Below are 20983 nucleotides of genomic sequence, written 5' to 3' on the forward strand. Positions count from 1 at the left end.
GCACACAGCCATGGCTGCCATAATATTGCAAGTAATAGCATCCATTGTGTGAGTCCTTTGTTGCTGTCATCTCTCTTGAGCCCTCCAATGGAATTGCTTGTTGAGTGATTTAAACACAAGTGTATGATGGCGTTTTAAAGAGCACTGATGAAGGCATAGCGCCGAAATGCATTTGCTGAAAATAAAATGAACCAAAGTCCCGTGAGTGCTGAGGTCCTGCTTTTTGGAGCTGTTATATATATATATATATATATATATATATATATATATATACATATATATATATATATAAATATATATGTATCTAAGTAATTACCTACTGGCGGTCACCAGTAGGTAGTTATAGTTAGGACCTATTTTCCATAGGAAATCCACAACATTCTATTTGGAATAACGTTGGCGACGATTGACGAAAACTTCATGGTGATTCGTCCAGCGGGGGCCGAGAAAAAAGGGGGGGTCCCAAAATGCGTTTTCCCTATCCATTTTCCCATAGGACCTGTTGACGCAGCTACAGCTCGAACTGCTGAACGGAATTACACCAAATTTGGCAAAGAGGTAGTCCTCAGGTCAGACTCATGCCTTTTGCTTAAATGGTGTAAATCGGTTCAGTAGTTCCTGAGAAAATTAGAGTTAAAAAGATAGATATATCTAGGCGGAGCCTAACCACGCATCTCATCGTGAGATCTGATTGGCTGTCAGTAAATCATCCAAGAAGTGTTGGCAGCCATCCTGGGACCAATATACATGATAGCACCTCATTAAAAAGCATTTCAGTTAAGAGAAGGTTTTAAGACTTTAGTTACATTATAAATCATTTGTTGATGGTACCATACTCATTTTAGGAATTGTGGTGTGTTCTAAGGTGATTTTACCATGTGAAAAAGCCTTCTGCTATGATATCATGAATCATGTTTGAGAGAAAACTATTTTCTCATGCTTTTCCCACAGAGGGTTGGAAGGTGATCTATAAGCTAAACTGGGAGCATATTTTCTGTAAATTCACATTATCTTTCTCAGTCATGTGAGAATGAAGTCTAACATTCTCAGTAAAACATGTACATCCAACAAGGGCAGAGACTGTCAGTTGATTCCTTTGTGTTCTACTGCAGCTTCCCAGAGTGTTCTAAAGAACAACTAGAACGCTAACAGTCATTTTTATGACCAACGTGTTGCACACCTGAAGCCATCTTGATTGGAATAAAGTGGTAACTCTTAAAACATTTAATTTAAAAAGGAACAAAATGAGGGGGTTCATTTTGCCATAGAAAGTATGATTAGTGCTGCAGAAAATTAGGGCACATTTTGAGTGACTTCTCAAATCCTCTTCTATTACATTAAAAAATTCTGACATGCACACTGAAACATGCACTTTCAGTACCATCAGCAGACTTCCCTGGTGAGCAGTAGCTTTACTAAAGTGATCTAATAAGCAATTAGAGTGCTAACATTCTGAATTTATGGCAAATGTGTGACACATCTGAATGCCTTCTTGATGGAACCAAAATAAAAAAACTGAAAGTATTTCCTACTGAGGAGACTGTAGTAAATGAGGAAATTAGGAAACTTCATAACAAATAAGTCTCCCAAAATGACCACCAGAGACAAAAGAGCCCAAATGTAGCCCAAATATCACCCAGATGTAGTCCAAGTATAGCCCAATGACAGAATGTCCCAGAGTTTTCTAACGAACAACTAGAGCGCTAACAGTCTTACTTATGACAAAAGTATGGCACACCTGAAGCCATCTTGATTGGAATAAAGTGGTAACGCTTAAAACATTTAATTTACAAAGGAACAAAATGAGGGGGTTCATTTTGCCATAGAAATTATGATTAGTGCTGCAGAAAGAAAAATTAGGGCACATTTTGACTTCTCAAATCCTCTTATATTTCATAAAAAAATTCTGACATGCAGACTGAAACATGCACTTTGAATACCAGCAGCAGATTTCCCTGGTGAGCAGTAGCTTTACTACAGTGATCTAATGAGCAACTAGAGTGCTAACATTCAGAATGTATGGCAAATGTGTGACACATCTGAATGCCTTCTTGATGGAACCAAAATAGAAAACTGAAAGTATTTCCTACTGAGGAGACTGCAGTAAATGAGGAAATTAGGAAACTTCATAACAAATAAATCTCCCAAGATGGCCACCAGAGACAAAAGAGCCCAAATGTAGCCCAAATATCACCCAGATGTAGCCCAAGTATAGCCCAATGACAGAATGTACCAGAGTGTTCTTAAAAACAACTACAGCGCTTACTGTCTTACTTATGACAAACGTATGGCACACCTGAAGCCATCTTGATTGGAATAAACTGGTAACACTTAAAACATTTAATTTAAAAAAGAACACAATGAGTGGGTTCATTTTGCCATAGAAATTATGATTAGTGCTGAATAAAGAAAAATTAGGGCACATTTTTAGTGACTTCTCAAATCCTCTTCTATTTCATTAAAAAATTCTGATATGCAGACTGAAATATGCACTTTTAATACCAGCAGCAGACTTCCGTGGTGAGCAGTAGCTTTACTACAGTGATCTAATGAGCAACTAGAGTGCTAACATTCAGAATTTATGGCCAATGTGTGACATATCTGGATACCTTCTTGATGGAATCAAAGTAAAAACATGAAAGCATTTCCTACTGAGGAGACTGCAGTAAATGAGGAAATTAAGAAACTTCATAACAAAGAAATCTCCCAAGATGGGCACCAGAAACAAAAGAGCCCAAATGCAGCACAAATATCACCCAGATGTAGCCCACATGTAGCCCAATGACAGAAGTGTGCAAAACACTTATTTTTTGTGTATTTGCAGCTATATATAGTGCAGACTTGTCAGGTATTGGAGTGCCTTACATGAGCATTGGTTACATCACACAACATCAAATTCATGTTGGTTGTAGACATGGGGAGATTAAGTGATTTGACCAGAATCACAGAATGTTGAGCTGAAGCAGAAACTCCAACCTGGTTCCCCAGTTGCAAAGTTTGCAGCTCTGGAAGTAACACCACATCCTCTCCCCTAGGTGCAACATTTAATCAAGTGGTCAACTGGATAAAAAAAACTTAAAGATTACAAATAATTTAAAAGTTCTTTGTCGCTATTTGAAAACTCAGAAAATATGTCCTCATTTTAGTTTTTTAGAGCACTAACCATAATTTTGATGCAAATAAGACCCTCTCATATATGTAATTTCTAAAGGAAATGCTCTAGGCATTACAGTTTTGATTACATCAAGATGACGTCATGCGTTCCACACTTTGGTAATAAATATAGAATGTTAGCAATCTAGTTGTTCATTGGGATACTGTTGAGAGGCAGAGGCTAGGGGCACGGACTCTTGAAATTGAAGGCAGGTAGGAGAGTGCAGAGGAAACAATTTGACCACACTGGGCAGGCAGGAAGGGCAGTGGCAGCACAACAGACTATGGAGGGCAGTGGAAAGGGGGGCAGGTGCAACAAACCAACAATACAGGACTGGCAAGAGAGGCTGTGGCAATATAATAGACCATTGTGGGCAGAAGAAAGAGGCAGTGGTAGTACAACCATACATGCCAACAGACACGTTTAAGCCAGGAAATGTCCAATGTTTTTAAGTTCAAATGGGCTAAATTTGATCTGTCATCTTTCTACAATCTCCTCTTTTTCAATGTAACTCAAAGGGGAAAATCAATACCCCAGTTTTTTTTCAAAATCTCCCTCTTACCAAGTTCAAAATGTTCACAAGTATGGTACATTGTATCATGGTAGGCAGGAGGAATTGGGGTAGGGACATGGACTCAGATAACAGAGGAAAGGAGGGACATGGAGAGGTGCACCAAACTGACCCTACAGGGCAGGCATCAGGGTTTGCAGCAGCACAACACAACACACAGGGCATGCGAGACGGGAGTGCAGCACAACAATCCATAGAAAGCAATAGGGAGGGGACAGGACCATGCACATGGACAGCAGGAGGGGAAAGAGGCAATTGTAGCTAGCTGACCATAATGGACAGACAGGAGAGAAAGCTGCAGCATAACAGACCATAAAGAGCAGGAGGGACGGATCAGGGGCATTACAATGAAACAGACAAGCCAGGAGGGAGAGAATAGGGGTCTGCACATGGAAACCGAGGGCTGGGGGCAACGGGGCAGGGCTGGAGCAGCAAGATGACCATGGAGGTCAGGCAGGATGGGCACTAGAAACAAGACACACCATGGAGAGCAACAATGAGACTATGATGGCATACACACAGACCATGGAGGGAAGGTGGGAGGATGTCAGGGGCAGCTAGCTGACCACACAGGGAAGGTGGGAGGGGCCATGGCAGCACAGAAGACCATGCATGGCAAGCGGGAGGGTTAGTGGCAGCACAATGGCTATGATGGGCAAGAAGGAGGGTGCAGGGGCATGCACAAAGGACCATGGAGGATAGAAGGGAGGGTCAGGACCTGGGCACAGACAAGAGAGTTCAGGGGAGCAGACCGCGCAGGGCAGGCAGGAGGAGCAGTTGCAGCACAACAGACCAGGGAGGGCAGAAGGGTGTGGCAGTAAAATGGACCATGAAGGTCAGGAGGAAGGGGATAGGGGCATGGCATGTGGACAGGCAGGGTGGAGGTGGCAGGGACAGGTTACAGTCATCTGACAATGCAAGGCAGGTGGGAGGGGAGTGGCAGCTCAACAGAACACCCAGAGTAGATAGGAGTGGCAGGTCCATGGAACATGGTGGGCAAAAAGGATGGAGCAGGGGCCTGCACAAAGACATCGGAGGGCAGGGGGAAGGAGAATAGGGGCAGCAAGCTAAGCACAGTGGCTAAGCAGGAGGTCAATGATGGGCCATAGAATTGGGCAATGGAGGGCAGGAGGAGTGGACTGGTACATCATGCTAAATGGAGGGCAGTGGCAGCACATCAAACCATGCATGGCAGGAGGGAGGAGGCTAGTCCATGGATTCAGACAACAGAGGATAGGGAGGAGGTGGATGGGGCAGCAAGCTAACTGTTCAGAGAAGGTGGGTATTAGGAACTTTATTGTTTTTAAAATGTGTGTCTGTGCGAACTACTTAAAATATGAACAAGTATGCAGCATAATCTCACTTTTATTCAGGAAGAAGAGGCCGTTTGTGACTGTGACTCCGGGCTCACTTGGCAGAAACACCCCCTGACCCTTCACCTCCATCGCAAAATGTAATGCCCGTGAAAAGCGTAGGTGGACGCAGTGTTATATAGAACATAGTCCTGAGAGCACAATTGAAAATGAAAACTAGATATAGTATATGGTATAAACTATGCACCAAAAAGTGTGATATAAGATGAACCGGGGTGTGAAATATAATATGCAATACATTGTGCGCAATGACAGATTCATTGGAGAGCGCGAGATAGCACAGGCACTTGCGCGTGCTATGCGATATGCGCCTTGGAGTGTAATATGCACAGGGCAGTGTTGTGCAACCTAACTAGTCTCTAAAGTTGTAATATAAAATATGTGCTGAGGAGTGTAACGTTGCATATGCACTGTGACAAAGATATGGATCCCAGATTGTAATATGGATGGCATAGAGCTGTGCGTTATAACATAGGCATCGAGGAAGGCACGTTAGATGAGGCAATATAACCCGTGCAAAGGCAAGTGTGGCATGACATATTCATGGGATGGTGTTAGAGTGCACATGGGCCAGAGAGTGTCATAGCATACGCACTAGCTGGTGAAATACAACACAGAGGTGTGTGGCACTCGGCGGGCACTGGTGGGTGTTACACAGCATTGGGCTCAGCCAGAAGCACGCTGTGACTCCCAAGTGAGGTTCGTCTCCTTTCCAGAGAGTAAAATAAAAAGTATTACACATCCGGCGGTGGATGTGTGTTTTATTAACCGTGAGGGGGGTTTCTTGCATAGTTTGGTCGAATTTTTGTCGAATCCCCTTTGAATGGCTTGGTGTGCGTGTGTATTAATTGTGCCCGTCAATAGCTACCCATGTTTGTATAAATAAACGACAAGGGTGTCTACTTGGAGAGTACCCACCGGCGGGGGCGCCGGGATTAGGCACGTTAGGGCGTTAGACACGTCAGAGCTTCACTAGTGGTGTAAATACATTCCACGTGGATTCATTGTATGCATAGTCGCCTTTTAATGAATATCACGCAAATCGTCATGGTGATAGGTACATACGGTTTGTCCAGCATGTCCTAGGAGTTTCTATAAATATATATATTTTTTAAATTAAAAAAACAAAGACCGGCCCCGGGGGATGGGGTCCCCGGGGCCATAAGTGGCCTGAGGAGGGGGGCAACGCAGTCCCCCTCCTAAAGAATAAAAAAAAAAAGGCCAAGACCCGGGGTTTGGGGTCCCCGGGGCCGATTAAGGCCTTGGGAGGGCCAAATTTATTTTTTTCAACAAAAAAAATGAGGGTTCAGGCCCTGGGGGATGGGGTATCCAGGGCCAATAAATTAGAAAAAGAAGGGGGGCCACACAGCCCTCCTTCTTAAAAAAATAAAATAAATAATAGACCGGCATCACGCCGGAGGCCACGCCCCCTCCTTGCAGCACTCTGCAAACGCGCCCCCTGACCAGTTGTAAATTGGGGAATTAATTCCCCTTCAATACTGAGGGTCCCTGAGAGCCAACTAGCCCCACAGGTATCTCCAGTATGTGCCAGGGAGCTGCGTTGCAGACAGGTGTTCTCAGGCCACGCCCCTTTTTACACCTCTATGCAACGCAGCTCTGTGGCACTTACTGGAGGTACCTAGTGGGCTAGTTTGACCCTAGGGACCCTTAGGATTCAAGGGGATTTAATCTCTCAACTTAGAACGGCCACAGGGCGCGTTTACACAGTGGTGAAGGGAGGGAACGGGGCCTGAGGTGACGTGTGCAAACACGCCCTGTGGTACGGTTTAATTTGGGGAAATAATTCCCTTTCAATCCTGACGGACCCTGGGGGCCAACTAGCCCACCAGGTGCTTCCAGTAAGCGCCACTGCTCTGCATTGCAGATATGTAGTGCAGGCCGTGCCCGTTTTTACACCTCTCTGCAATGGCGCTTACTGGACGTACCTAGTGGGCTATTTTGCTCCTAGGGACCCTCAGGATTCAAGGGGACTTACTCTCCCAACTTAAAAACGGCCACAGGGCGTGTTTACACAGTGGGGAAGGGAGGGGACGGGGCCTGAGGTGACGTGTGCAAACACGCCCTATTGAGCATTTTAAGTTGGGGCAATAATTCCCCTTCAATCCTGAGGACACCTGTGGGCTAACTAGCCCAGCAGGTGCTTCCAGTAAGCGCCACTGAGCTGCGTTGCAGAGAGGTGGTCCAGGCCGTGCCACTTTTTACACCTCTCTGCAACGCAGCTCTGTGGTGCTTACTGGAGGTACCTAGTGGGGTAGTTGGACGCTAGGGACCCTCAGGATTCAAATGAACTTAATCTCCCAACTAAAAATGGCCACAGGGCGTGTTTACACAGTGCTGAAGGGAGGGGACGGTGCCTGAGTTAAGGTGTGCAAACAAGCCTTGTGGCTCATTTTAAGTTGGGGAAATAATTCCGCTTCAATCCTGAGGGACCCTGGGGGCCAACTAGCCCACCAGGTGCTTCCTGTAAGCGCCACTGCGCTGCAGAGTGGTGATCTAAGCCGTGCCCGTTTTTACATCTCTCTGCAACGCAGCTCTGTGGCGCTTACTGGAGGTACCTAGTGGTCTAGTTGCACCCTAGGGACCCTCAGAATTCAAGGGGACTTAATCTCCCAACTTAAAACGGCCACAGGGCGTGTTTACACAGTGGGGAAGGGAGGGGACGGGGCCTGGGGTGACGTGTGCAAACACGCTCTGTGGCACATTTTAAGAGGTAGTTTTAATCCCCTGCCCTATTATATACTAGGGGCTTACAGAGGTGGTCATGCTAATCACAGGGGGACCCCAACACATAGTGTTCCCTAGTGTATGGAGGTGTTTTCACTGTATTCTGAGTGTCTTTTAACATAGCACTGGCTCTAGGACTGGTTAGTCAGACTTAGTTACCACCAGTATCCGTCTGAAAAAGTTGAGGGTACTGGATGATTTTGCAACAAGGCTTCTTTCTGCTCTTCTGTTTGTTCTTTCTGCACGTGATCCTTCTTCCTGCACTTTTCTTCGTCTTTGAGGACTGCTGTTGCTTCTTTCTGCATTTCTTTTTTTCTTTCTGTGCATTTTTTCTTCTTTCTTCACATGTCCTATCTCTGTAGCCATAGTTAGAAATTAGCCTTTAAAAAACCTTTGAAATTCACTGAAAAAACAATAGGTTTCAGGCTTGTTATAGTTAGGAATTAGCATTTAAAAAACCTTAGAAATTCACTGAAAAAAACCATAGGTTTCAGGGGCGTTATAGTTAGCTGGACTTTTCACTCGTACAAAACCATTGAAATTCCCCCTTTATAGTTAGTTCAGCTAACTATAACTCGCGTGCCCACAATGCACTGCTGATGACGTCACATATTACATCACTCATGACATGGTCAGTGACATCACTCATGACATCACTGATGACATCTCAAATGACATCACTGATGACATCATCCTTGTGATAGAGTGGCAGACCTCCTCTCCCCCTAATATAACCTTTGATACACACATTCAAAAATAGAAACTACAATTTTCAAAACAATGGACATACCAATACCAGTTACAACAACCTATTCAGTAATTCTAATCCATATACACATCCACTCATTCACCAACAGTCCTATACAGTCCCTCATACATATACTCACTCATCATATGTACGCATACACTTATACATCCTGTTACACAACGCCACTCATCCATAGAGTTACTCACACACATAGTCACTCATGCTAATAAAGAATCAAACATCCATTTACTTGCATATACAGTTATACACACACCACCACACTTACTTCTACAGAAACTTACACATACTTAGTCTTTTAAACAATCACTTATAGAAACACATAGTTATTCATGCAGGAACTCTTTCAATCTCTCACTCTCACATATACTCACTTATATACACCAATAGTCACATATACTAGTTTAAAACATATGTAGTTACTCATAAAGACACTATTGAGACAGTCATTCACTCACTAACACACCCATGCACACACTCATCCACCCATACAGTCCTGCACACATGCTGTCTTCAACACATACAAACAGTGAGTCACTCATTCATGCACCTATGCACTACGTAATACCCCCCACCGAACCATACAGACACTCATACTGATACTCAAAAAACCAACTAATAACCTATATAGACACTCATGTAGCTACTCACCAACCCATGCAGCCACTTATACACAAAGTGAGAGACTGATACAGATATTTACATATTTAAACATTACTCACTAAGCCATGTATTCACTAAGACACACTTAATCAGTCAGTTATACAATCAATTTTTCAAAAACAAATCATCCATTTAGACACTTACATACCCATTTATTCTTCCATCGACCTTGAGATATACATATATAAAACATATGTAATTTTCAGAAAAACACACATTCACTGGATGATGTCATCAGTGATGTCATCAGTGATGTCATTTGAGATGTCATCAGTGATGTCATGAGTGATGTCACTGACCATATCATGAGTGATGTAATATGTGACGTCATCAGCAGTGCATTGCGGGCGCGCGAGTTATACTTAGCTGAACTAACTATATCGGGGGAATTTCAATGGTTTTGTACGAGTGAAAAGTCCAGCTAACTATAACGCCCCTGAAACATATGGTTTTTTCAGTGAATATATATATTTATACACACATACACATATACAAACTAAATTACAAACCGTATCAAACTGGAAAGACTTCTGAAAAACATAGCAATTCAATTACACATAAAAAAACAAACAAAATAAAAAACTACATTTTACTAAAAATGTATGACATAATACAAACATCAAATAATAAAAAATAATCCAATGTTAGATGCACAGAAACATCATATTATTATTAATATAAATCTAAACAATATACACAAAATTATAAAATTGTAAGAATAATACATATACTGTTCCCACTCCACCCTCTGCAACAGTAGGGACATCGTTGGACTTAGGAGTGGTAATATATACTATTCCCTCTCCAGTCTGTGCAATAGTAGGGAAAGTGTTGGACTCAGAAGAGGTACAAATTACAATTCCCACTCCAGTCACTGCAACAGTAGGGAAAATGTTGGATTGCAGAGGGCTACATTGCACCATTCCCATTCCAGTCAGTACAACACTAGGGAAAGCTTTGGACTCAGGAGGGGTAACATTTACGATTCCCACTCCAGTCTGTGCAACAGTAAGGAACGTGTTGGATTGCATATGGGTAAACTTTACTATTCCCACTTCAGTCAGTGTAGCAGTAGAGAAAGAGTTGGACTCAGGAGGGGTACAATTTACTATTTCCACTCCAGTCGCTGCAACGGTAGGGAAAAGGTTGGACCCAGGAGGGGCAAAATTTGCTATTCCCATTACAATCTGTGCAAAAGTATGGAAGGCGTTGAACTCAGAAGGGTAATATTTACTAGTCCCACTCCAGTCGAAGCAACAGTAGGGAAAGTGTGAGATTGCGGAGGGGTACAATTTACAATTCCCACTCCAGTTTGTGCAACAGTATGAAAAAGGGATGGAGTCAGGAGGGGTAAATTTGACTATTTCCATTCCAGTCTGTGCAACTGTGGAAAAAGCGTTGGATAGCTGAGGGGTAAAATGTACTATTCTCACTCCAGTCTTTGCAACAGTAGAGAGAGAGCAGTTCACTTCAAACAAATAAAATATTTTAACAACTATATTAAGTAACAACAAATGTAAATATTTAAATCTAAAATATACATACATGCCTCGGGCGGGGGGAGACAGAAGGAGCAAAAACGATGAGGAATATATATATATATATATATTCACTTAAAAAACCATAGGTTTCACACATGTTATAGTTAGGTGGATATTTCACTCGTAAAAAACCAATGAAATTCCCCCGTTATAGTTAGTTCAGATAACTATAACTCGCGCGCCCGCAGTCCACTGCTCATGACGTCACATATTACATCACTCATAACATGGTCAGTGGCATCACTCATGACATCACTGATGACATCATCCTTGTGATAGAGTGGCGGTCGCGCGAGTTATAGTTATCTGAACTAACTATAACGGGGGAATTTCATTGGTTTTTTACGAGTGAAATATCCACCTAACTATAACATGTGTGAAACCTATGGTTTTTTAAGTGAATTTGCAAGGTTTTTTAAATGCTAATTCCTAACTATAACGTGTGTGAAACCTATGGTTTTTTCAGTGAATTTCTACGGTTTTTTAAATGCTAATTTATTTATGCATTATTTTTTTTTATATATATTCATTTTACAATAAACTACAATAAACCGCGATATATTTTTTGAGTTTTTCAGGGTGCGCGCACGGTGCGCGCTCCCCCGCGATTTAAAAAAAAAAAAATTTTTTTTGCCTTCGGGGTCCTTCAGGGACCCCCTGACCAAGGCTAGGGGGTCAGGAACTCTCTACCCTGCCCCCTTTTCATGTTCGCCACCTTCCTTTTTCACTCTCGCACTGAAAACAAACAAAATGGCGGCCGACACTTCCTGATTTCGACCGATTCGAACGTTGACTAACATGTAACCACCAATCAGAATTACGCTCGCGCACGTTAGGGTGCTCGCACGGTGCGCGCACGGTGCGCGCACCCTGCGCGCGTATAGATATATATATGCTTTTAAATGCTATTTTCTCAGGAAATACTAAACAGATTTAAACCAGACCTGCGAAAGGCACTTCCTTGACCTTATGGCTACCTCTCTACCAAATGTCAAGTAATTCTGTTCAGCCGTTCGGGCTGTAGCTGCGACTAAAGGTCCTATGGAAAAATGCATGGGGAAAACGCGTTTTGGGACCCCCCTTTTTTCTCGGTCCCCGCTTGACGAATCACCCCGAGACTTTCAGGGTAGGAGTTGAACGGAGCGCCCCATTAGTTTTGAAAATTTCGCGAGGATTCGTCAACCGGCGCCAAAGTTATTCAAAATAGAATTTTGAGATTTCCTATGGAAACACGGTCCTAACTATAACTATCTACTGGCGACCGCCAGTAGATAATATATATATATATATATATATATATATATATATATATATATATATATATAGCCCACAAATCCCGGAAGTGCGGAGCTTCAAGCACGGCCGTCCTGGATGGGCTCCGGTAGCCCCATAAATCCAAAACGCTACTTTTCGAGGGTCACAAAAAGACATCCAGGACTCCCAGGAATGCTGTATTCAAAATTTTAATCCAGGCAAAATCGTAGCCTTAACCAACGCGTTTCGCAATAAAGCTTGTTCACGGTATGGCTTGCAATACAAACACATCCTCCTTACATATGCGCATTCAACAAAAATAGAAATGGGACTAAGGAAAGAATATGCTTTCAAAGTCTGAGCGCCATTTTACAGTGGTGTAAAACAAAGTTTGTTGCAACCCAAACATGAAATTTAAATGTGCATTTCATGTCAATATCTAGCGTATCATTAATTATGCACAATATTTAAACAGACAAAGATCAATCCATTTACAAAATAGTATGTGGTCTTAACAACAATAGAAAGTGGATACTATGAGATACAGACGTAAATGCCCCAGTGGGCAAATATTACTAGTGTGATAGCACAATTAATGTTCAAGCAATACCATTATTGAATAATTATACACTGAAAATTTCATCATGTGAATCAACATGTTAGCCCAAGTGGGCATTGTCTGTATTCTGCAGTCCATGGCATGCCACATACGAATATAGGGTTTAAGTAAAGGTTGTATAAACAATCCACTTGGCGTTTCCTCAAGTACAGTAACTCCACGTCAAATCAGTTTTAGGAATGCTACATGAAGGAGAACAAAAAAGAAAAGGAAGGGAAAGAAGGGAAGCAACTGAAAAAGGGGTGGGGGAAGAGGAGAAAGGGGGAAGAGAGAAAGAAAGACAAAACATTTGATAAGTCTTTCAAATACTCTTATCATATTAAACTTCTCCCAATCTACAATATAACCTACTACAGTAATCCTAAAAAACATTGTTAAAATTGTAAGCAAAATCAATAACAGATATAATCCACTGATAATATACATCTCATTAGATCACAAATGTACAGCCATCTCTTCACTTTAGTTCAACCCTAAGGGTGTAAGGGTGTCAAAGTTTATTATGAACCTTGATTCCATCCGTCTTAATTCACACTCTCTATCCCCACCATAGAATACTGAAAAAGGCAACAATTTTTCATTTTGATTGTGTTCCCTAAAAAAGTGTTGTGCTACTGGATATTGCACGTCATTTTTCTTAATTGCACGTAAATGTTCCAAGACTCTTTTTTTTGCTCGATGGATGGAGCTCCCTATGTACAATTTTCCACAAGGACAGCGAAAACAGTAGATACAATAGTCAGTTTCACAGGAGAAGTTCCCTCTAATTTCATATCCCCTGTTATCATTGGGGAGTATTAGGGTCTTGCAATCTCTACTGTTGGCACATGCTTTACAATGTTTACAAGTTTTAAAGCCGGCAACATTTGCATTACTGACCACATCCGTGAAAGAGTTAGCATTTTTGCATAATTCATCTCTAAGAGATCTGTTTCTGCAGAATGTTATCTGTGGTGTAACGTTAAGACACTTTTTCAAGGTCGCATCACTCAGTAAAATATGCCAATTGTGATTAAATAATTTCCTGATTTTAAAGGCACTGTTAGAAAAGGTGGTAATGAATCTAACATTGTCATTATGTTCATCACCTAATGGTTTAGGTCTCAAGAGTTCAGATCTGACAAGCATGTCCGCCTTCTTCTCTGCTTGTTAGATTTGTTGATGGCTATATCCGCGTTCGCGGAAGCGATCATACATGACTGACTTCTCTTTCTCATACTCCACCAATGTACTACAATTACGTTTAGCACGTATAAGCTCTCCATAAGGGATGCTTTGAATTAAGCTTGATGGATTAGCACTTTGTGCATACAAGAGACTATTTCCAGCGGTTTCCTTCCTGTGTAATTTTGTGACAAGGGTTAGATCTTTAACTTGAATGGTTAGATCTTTAACTTCAATTTCCACATCTAGAAATACATTGTGTGTTTTGCTGATGTGTGATGTAAATTGTAAATTTAACTCGTTGTCATTCAGCGTCTCAATAAACCGATTAACCGATGATTCATCACCCTTCCAGATTAGGAAGATATCATCGATAAATCTGGCCCATGTTACTATGTTGTCACCTCGCGTCTCCCACTCCTGGGACACCTGTCCTCCCACCAGCCCATGAATAAATTTGCGTAACTGGGGGCGAAGCAGGTGCCCATCGCAGTTCCTTGAGTTTGTTTGTAGATATTATTGTTAAAGAGGAAATAGTTATTAGTCAGACAGTAGTGTGTCATTTCAATCAGCATTTGTGTATGCAGTAATAATGAGATATATCTTGCTCTTAAGAAATGTCTCATAGCCTGGAGCCCCAGGCTGTGTGGGATACTGGTATATAAACTAGTTACATCTGGTGTAACCAGTAACAAATCATCTTCCCATACTATCCTATCAATTAATGTCAAAAAGTGTGTTGTATCTTTGATATAGGCGGGCAATGCCACGACAAAAGGTCTCAAATAATGAACGATAAATTATATGAAGTTATTTCTAATTGAGAGCCCATTGAAGACACTATCGGTCTACCGGGGGGTTTTTCACTGTTTTTGTGTAGTTTGGGGAGTAAATACATGATAGGTAGTTTGGGATGTTTACAGTACAGAGTTTGAAATTCCTCCCGTTCAAGTAACCCTTGATCTTTCCAGTTAACTAACATCTCACTATATGTGGAGGCTTGTAGTTTTTTCAAACACATAGGTAGCGTGTCACCATTACAATATACAAAATTATCTCAATATTAAACACCTGGTTATATGGTGAAATTACCGCAAGTAAAATGCCTTTCATGATACCACAAAATAAATTAATATATTAAGAACTGGAGGACTACTAAATCGTACTACAATAGTACAGAATAGCCCGCAAAACAAGACAATACTTAGTTTGCACCGGAAATAACGGCCATTTCAAAATTCAATTCAATTCAAATAGCTTTATTGCGGTTGAATTTACCATAAAAGCACATAGCAAAAAAACAAAACGAGAAAACAGACAATCCGATTCATGGATGCAGTTACACAACATTACATGATTTAAAAACAATTGATCCGTTAAAAATATAAATAATTCCATGATTTAAAAAGATATCATAACAATACAATCCTAAATAAACTAAGATATTTCTTGCTCTCTTGAATTCGATTTGGCTAGTCTTAAGTTAAAATAACATTATTGATCAGATTCCTTCGAACAATCCACATTAAATGTAGGAATTTGGCTACTGTAAAGACAATTAATGGATTAGTGTCTGTTTTTAGTATCCTAAAAAAGGCCAAATAATGTTTTATGCCCAGGTTCTTACACAACTGTATTATCAATGGCTTCCTGATAAAAGCATAAGCAGGACAAAATAAGATGACATGGACCAGGGTTTCATCCTCAGTAGTGCAGCCCGGGCAGGGTCGTACAGCTCCCCCCTTCCACCTATCGGATACAGAGAAAAATGGCAGTGTACCATATCTAAACTGTAGATACAGTTTCTTGGCTAGTGTTGGTTGGATTAAATCAATCGCAGACTCAAAGCTATAAACGGATTTTACATCCAGAAAATTATCAGTTAAGCTTGAGGATTTTACTGAGCGAAAATGGTTACTTAGGTTATTTTCCCTGACCACACTATTCAGAAACTTCTTTGGAATAGCTGTGCAGGAGACTTCAGGGTTAAACCAGAGTTCCTCAAAGCCATTCGATATAAGTGACTGTTTTACAAAGGCTAGCCAGGGAATCCTTCCTGAACCAATAGAAGCCATGACAATTTGGAGTTCCTCCCTATAGCTCACCAACTCAGGTGTACTCCAGAGATGCTTCCAATAGAGTAGCGGTCGAATAGCAATAGCGTCTGCAATTGGACAGACATTGAGATCAAGTCTTAATGGGAGTAGAGGAGTGCTTTTAGAGAGGTCCAATAATTGTTTAAGAAAGTTATTTTCAGTTATAGATAGGATACTTATTGGTGAGTGACCCCAAAGTTCTGCCCCGTAGAGAGAGGAGGCCCTAGCTTTCACTTTAAAAATTTCGAGCGGGGCACTAACTATTTTTAGTGTACAACTCTTCTGTACTTTGAGAATGCCCCCTGCTACTTGCGTTAGTCTTAAATTAGACTTTGCCACTTGAGGACCCCAACACATTTTATCATTTAAGGTCACACCCAGATATTCAAATGTTGAAACCCTTTCAAGAGGTCTACCACCCATAGTTGGGTGGGGGCAGTTAACAGTTTTTGCATTAAAAGCCATGTACTTAGTCTTGTCTATGTTAATCACCAGGTTTCTTTTTAAGCAGAAATTGGAGAATTGGTCTAACACGCGCTGCATCCCCATTGGAGATTTTGAAAGCAGAAGCGTGTCGTCCGCAAACATTAAGGCGGGAAATTTACGGGCGCCTATTTTGGGGGAGTCTATATCTTTTATGGCCATGAGGTCTTCAATAAGCCCGTTGAGAAAGAGAGAAAATAGGGTTGGAGCAAGGACACAGCCCTGCCTAACACCTTTCTCAATCGGAAAGGCTCCGGTTAACTGTCCTTGTTTGCCGAAGCGTACTTTTGCAAAAGTACCAGCGTGTAAGATTTTAAGTTGGTGGCATAAATAGGGTGGAACCCCCATTGATAATAGGATGGACCATAATTGTTTTCTATCCACCATGTCGAAAGCAGATTTTAAGTCGACAAAAGTAAGATAGAGACTACCCCTTTCCAATGCCACATGCTTCCAATATATCACTTGTAGCCGGAATAGTTGATCAATTGTTGAGGTTTTTGCCCTAAATCCCGCCTGAAGTGGCGTCAGAATGTTATTGTCACTAGACCAGCTCTCCAAACGTTGTAACAGTACCCTGGCGTAAATTTTGTGTGTGACATCGATAAGGCTAATCGGCCTATAATTTGAGGGTAGGAGCGGAGAGCCCTTCTTATATGTTGGGATGATCTCCGCCCCAAGCCAGGATCTAGGCAAAGGTTGCCCCTCCAGGATTGCGTTGAATAAAACCAAAAGGTATGGGGCCCAGACTGATGGTTCTTCTCTAAATAGATCACCTGGGATACGATCGAGCCCCGGAGCTTTATTGGGCTGGATCCTAAGTATTGCCATCTTTACTTCGGCCAAGGAAATTTTTTGCGCAGGCAGAATGGGGATCACAGGCAGAGGACTCTGCGGAGCCACCTGAATACAGGAGGGAGAGAGAGAGAGTAGAGATCTTTGAAGTGGGAGGACCAAGCTTCCTCTGATATATTGGGGATGATTGCAGATCCACCTTCTGGATTCCCAGTATGGACAAGGTTCCAAAAAGACCTCGCATCCTTTGCTGCGAGGGCAGTTGAAATAGCGGCCCAGCGATCAGCCTCCCATTCGGATTTAGCATTTTTTATCAATTTCTTATAGGCTTGTCTAGCCTGGATGATGTGTTGACTATTTCCTTTGTTTAGAGCCAGTAGTAATGCTAATTTGGCATCTCTACAACCTCTGTTAAACCAGGGATTACCACCGAAACATGGCTTGGTTTTAATAGGACCTACTTTATAAAAGGTGTCCGTTAACAAAGAGACCATCTCACCATGGATAGCAGTAAATGCAGTCATATCCATAGCATTAGGGTCACTGATAACGTGGTTGGTTTTTTCAAGTAGGGGAACTACGTTTCTATATAAATTTGGCATTACATCTGCAGAGGATTTTGCGGCTGCCCATCGAATTCTTCATCGAATTGTACTAGCCTTAGATCGGTTCTGGGAGAACTGATTTTAACACTCTCCCCACAAGTTAGTTGGAGATTCAACTCAGTTATCGAGGGGTTGTGATCACTTTCTGAGCGCCGACAGACGGTAAAATCCAGAATGTTAGACCAAAATATCAGGCTCACCAGAAAGTAGTCTATAATTGATGTATGCCCCAGGCCGTTGTAAGTAAAGTGAGCAGGGATGTCACTATTAAAACGACCATTACAGGCTCTGAGGGAGAATGTGAGGGAGAGGGAGGTCAGTTGTAAAGCTAAGGCTGACCAGTTTTTAACAGGGTAAGCAATAGGGGGAGGAATTGACCAGGTCTCGTCCTCAGCCTTGGTCATTGTAGGAACCCCATGTAATGGTTCAAAGTGACAATTAAAGTCACCTCCAATCAACAATACTACATCGCTCCCCAATTTGTATAGTAACGCAGTTAGCATATCCAGGGTGTCGGAGGTGCCACCAGGTTTTACTGGCCGCGAATAAATATTAATCAGGGCCAGCTTGGGTGTTCTCTTATGTGACATCAGGATGCATGTGAGATCCGGGCTGTTTGTCACCATTCGTTTCAACGTAAATCCAAGGTGGATGCCTATCCAGGTACACAACCCCCCTGACGGTCTACCCCTTGCACCTTTAACTGCAGGTTCTGCGTATGTTACATACCCTGCTCTATGGGTGGGAGCCATAGCCCATGTTTCCTGAAATAGACAGATCCCATGGGAATCCACAAAGGTGTACCAATCAGGAATTTCTAGGTTAGAAACAAGTCCTGCTATGTTCCATGATAACATTTTTAGGGAGCTTTTGGAGTTTAGAGACTCAGTTCCCACATTGCCCTCATCGCAGGGAGCAGCAAGGTCATGTATCCCAGCGTCAGGAAGATTAGAATCTGTCTGGACACCAATATACTGAGATTGAGGCACCAATGAGCAATTGGGAATCATAGGGGATGGTCGGACGTCCCTAGACTCCCCAAGTGTTGTAGGCAAGTTCGCATTGGACACTACATCAGCCTCTTTAGACAATCTGGGGTTAGATAAAACATTAGCCACCTCTGGATGCTTATTTCTAATAGTTACAGAAACTTCAATATTTTTGTAAGCATCAATTAGGTGGGGCAGGGGGCGACGGGACGGCACAAAAAGTCAGTCAACTTGATCAAGCAAGCTGTATCGATTATGTAACGAGATACTCATCAATTCCCCCCTAGGCGGTCTACCCCTACTTCTAGGTGCGAGCTGCCAGGGGTCCTCTTGGTATGGCCTCAAATCAGACCCCCCGTATTCGGGGAAGGAATGAGAATGAACTGTTGGATAAAAATAGTCTAGCCTCCATGTTTTAATCATTGTATTAGAGCTTGATTGTTGCCAACTGCATATGTGATCAACTGCCCTAGAATCCTCAAAATTAATAATTATACAATCTCCTCGTACATTTTTAGGTCTGAAGCCTACCCACCTCACTCTTCTGACATGCAGAATTTTACTATAAATGAGACTAGGCAAGGGTCTATATGAATTTAGCCAATGCATAGTCTTATTCCTAAGCTCCTCATAAGATTCCGATTTATTACTTAGTAATTCCGGAACCTCCGTTAGAACAACAACATATGGAGCACAATCGGGAGGTAAATTAATACATGGTAAAACTTGAGAGTTAGTGTTTCCAACAACATGCTCCATCACTGGAATGGCAGAGTTTGATAGGGATGCCGGTAACAGCGGTTGGATGGGATGTACCTTATCCGCGAGATTGGAACTATTACTGGAGTCAGTAATAAAAGAGCCCACTGTTGAGCCCTGTGTGTTGGGCCTTAAAGGTTGGTCTTTTGCAATAATATCAGTTTGTGGGTTGATAGCATTAGATGGAGGAACTAAAATTTTAACTTGTGTTTGTATGGCCAGTAAGTCTTTTGTAGTGGACATATTTTCCATGAGTAATGCCTCCATTTTCCCAAGTCTGACATCTAAATGTTGCAGCATTTGCTCCACGGGCTGGATAAGGGAAGATAGAACAAGGCTCAGTTTTTCCACCAGTGAGTCTAAGTTCAGGGGACATGATTTTACAGGTAGTGAGCCATTCTCAGCGGGGGTATCTATTGGAGTCCCAGGGGAGCAGGACTCCAGTGATACCGTGGGGACCATAGTCCGGGGAGGAGATTTAGTCATAATTTTTGGATGTTTCAATTTTCCTCCCCTTGACGAGGTGACGGCCTTTCTCTTCTTCGGTATAGCGCCCTCCCTAGGCCCAAGGTCCTTTTCTTTATTAGGGTTCAACTCAATTGGGGCCATAGTGGTGTTGATAGACTGCCTACGTAATAGTTGCGCGGGGTCTTCGACCCGGGCGTCTGTACCAGTCCCAGTGTTTGATGAAGTGGTTGGGTGCTCCTCGATAATTGAATTAGGTTGGGTGGGAGCAGGTGAGCTGACGTGAGCAATAATACCCAAGGAAGATCTTCTTAGGAAGACCGGGTCTTGCGATAAACGCCGCTGTGTCAGTTCAATTTCGTGCTCCAGTACCGAGGCTGCCCTTGTTTTGAACTGGTCGAGTGTCCCAGCTACCATCCCAACAGGTGTAGCTTTAGTAGCCCTTCTAGTAGCAATTATTGAGAAGTGCTTAGAGATAATATATCAGTTACAGCTACTCACTTATAAGTTTGAATGAAGGGGGGGAGGCCCAGCCCAGCCTCGTCCGGCCTCTGACGGCCGTAGACGGCCCGCCCTTTGCCCGGGCTTAGCCCGCGCGCGGTCCCGCGACGCGGGGGCTGCTGCTCAGTTTAATGCGCCTCCTGGCGCGAAAATCTGCTTCGGCGGCTCTCCTGCCGCAAGAGGTGCTGGGAAATGTAGTTTCCGGTCTCCGCTCCGCGGCCGCGACCGATGAAGACACCGCGGCGGGAGACCGCAGCTAGCGGGATACAGTGCCAGCGCAGGGAGTACAATCCTGAAGGCGAGGTACTGGTAGGCTGTGAGGAACAAAGGAACCCAAAATTATCAAATCATGGCTAATTTGTTTCGGGGAATAAATTAATTTTCCCAAAACATTATATATACACATGAGGAAAACGAATTACCCCTCCACAGTGTCGATC

This window comes from Triturus cristatus, chromosome 6 (genome assembly GCF_964204655.1).
Source record: "Triturus cristatus chromosome 6, aTriCri1.1, whole genome shotgun sequence".
NCBI classification, from domain to species: Eukaryota; Metazoa; Chordata; class Amphibia; order Caudata; family Salamandridae; genus Triturus; species Triturus cristatus.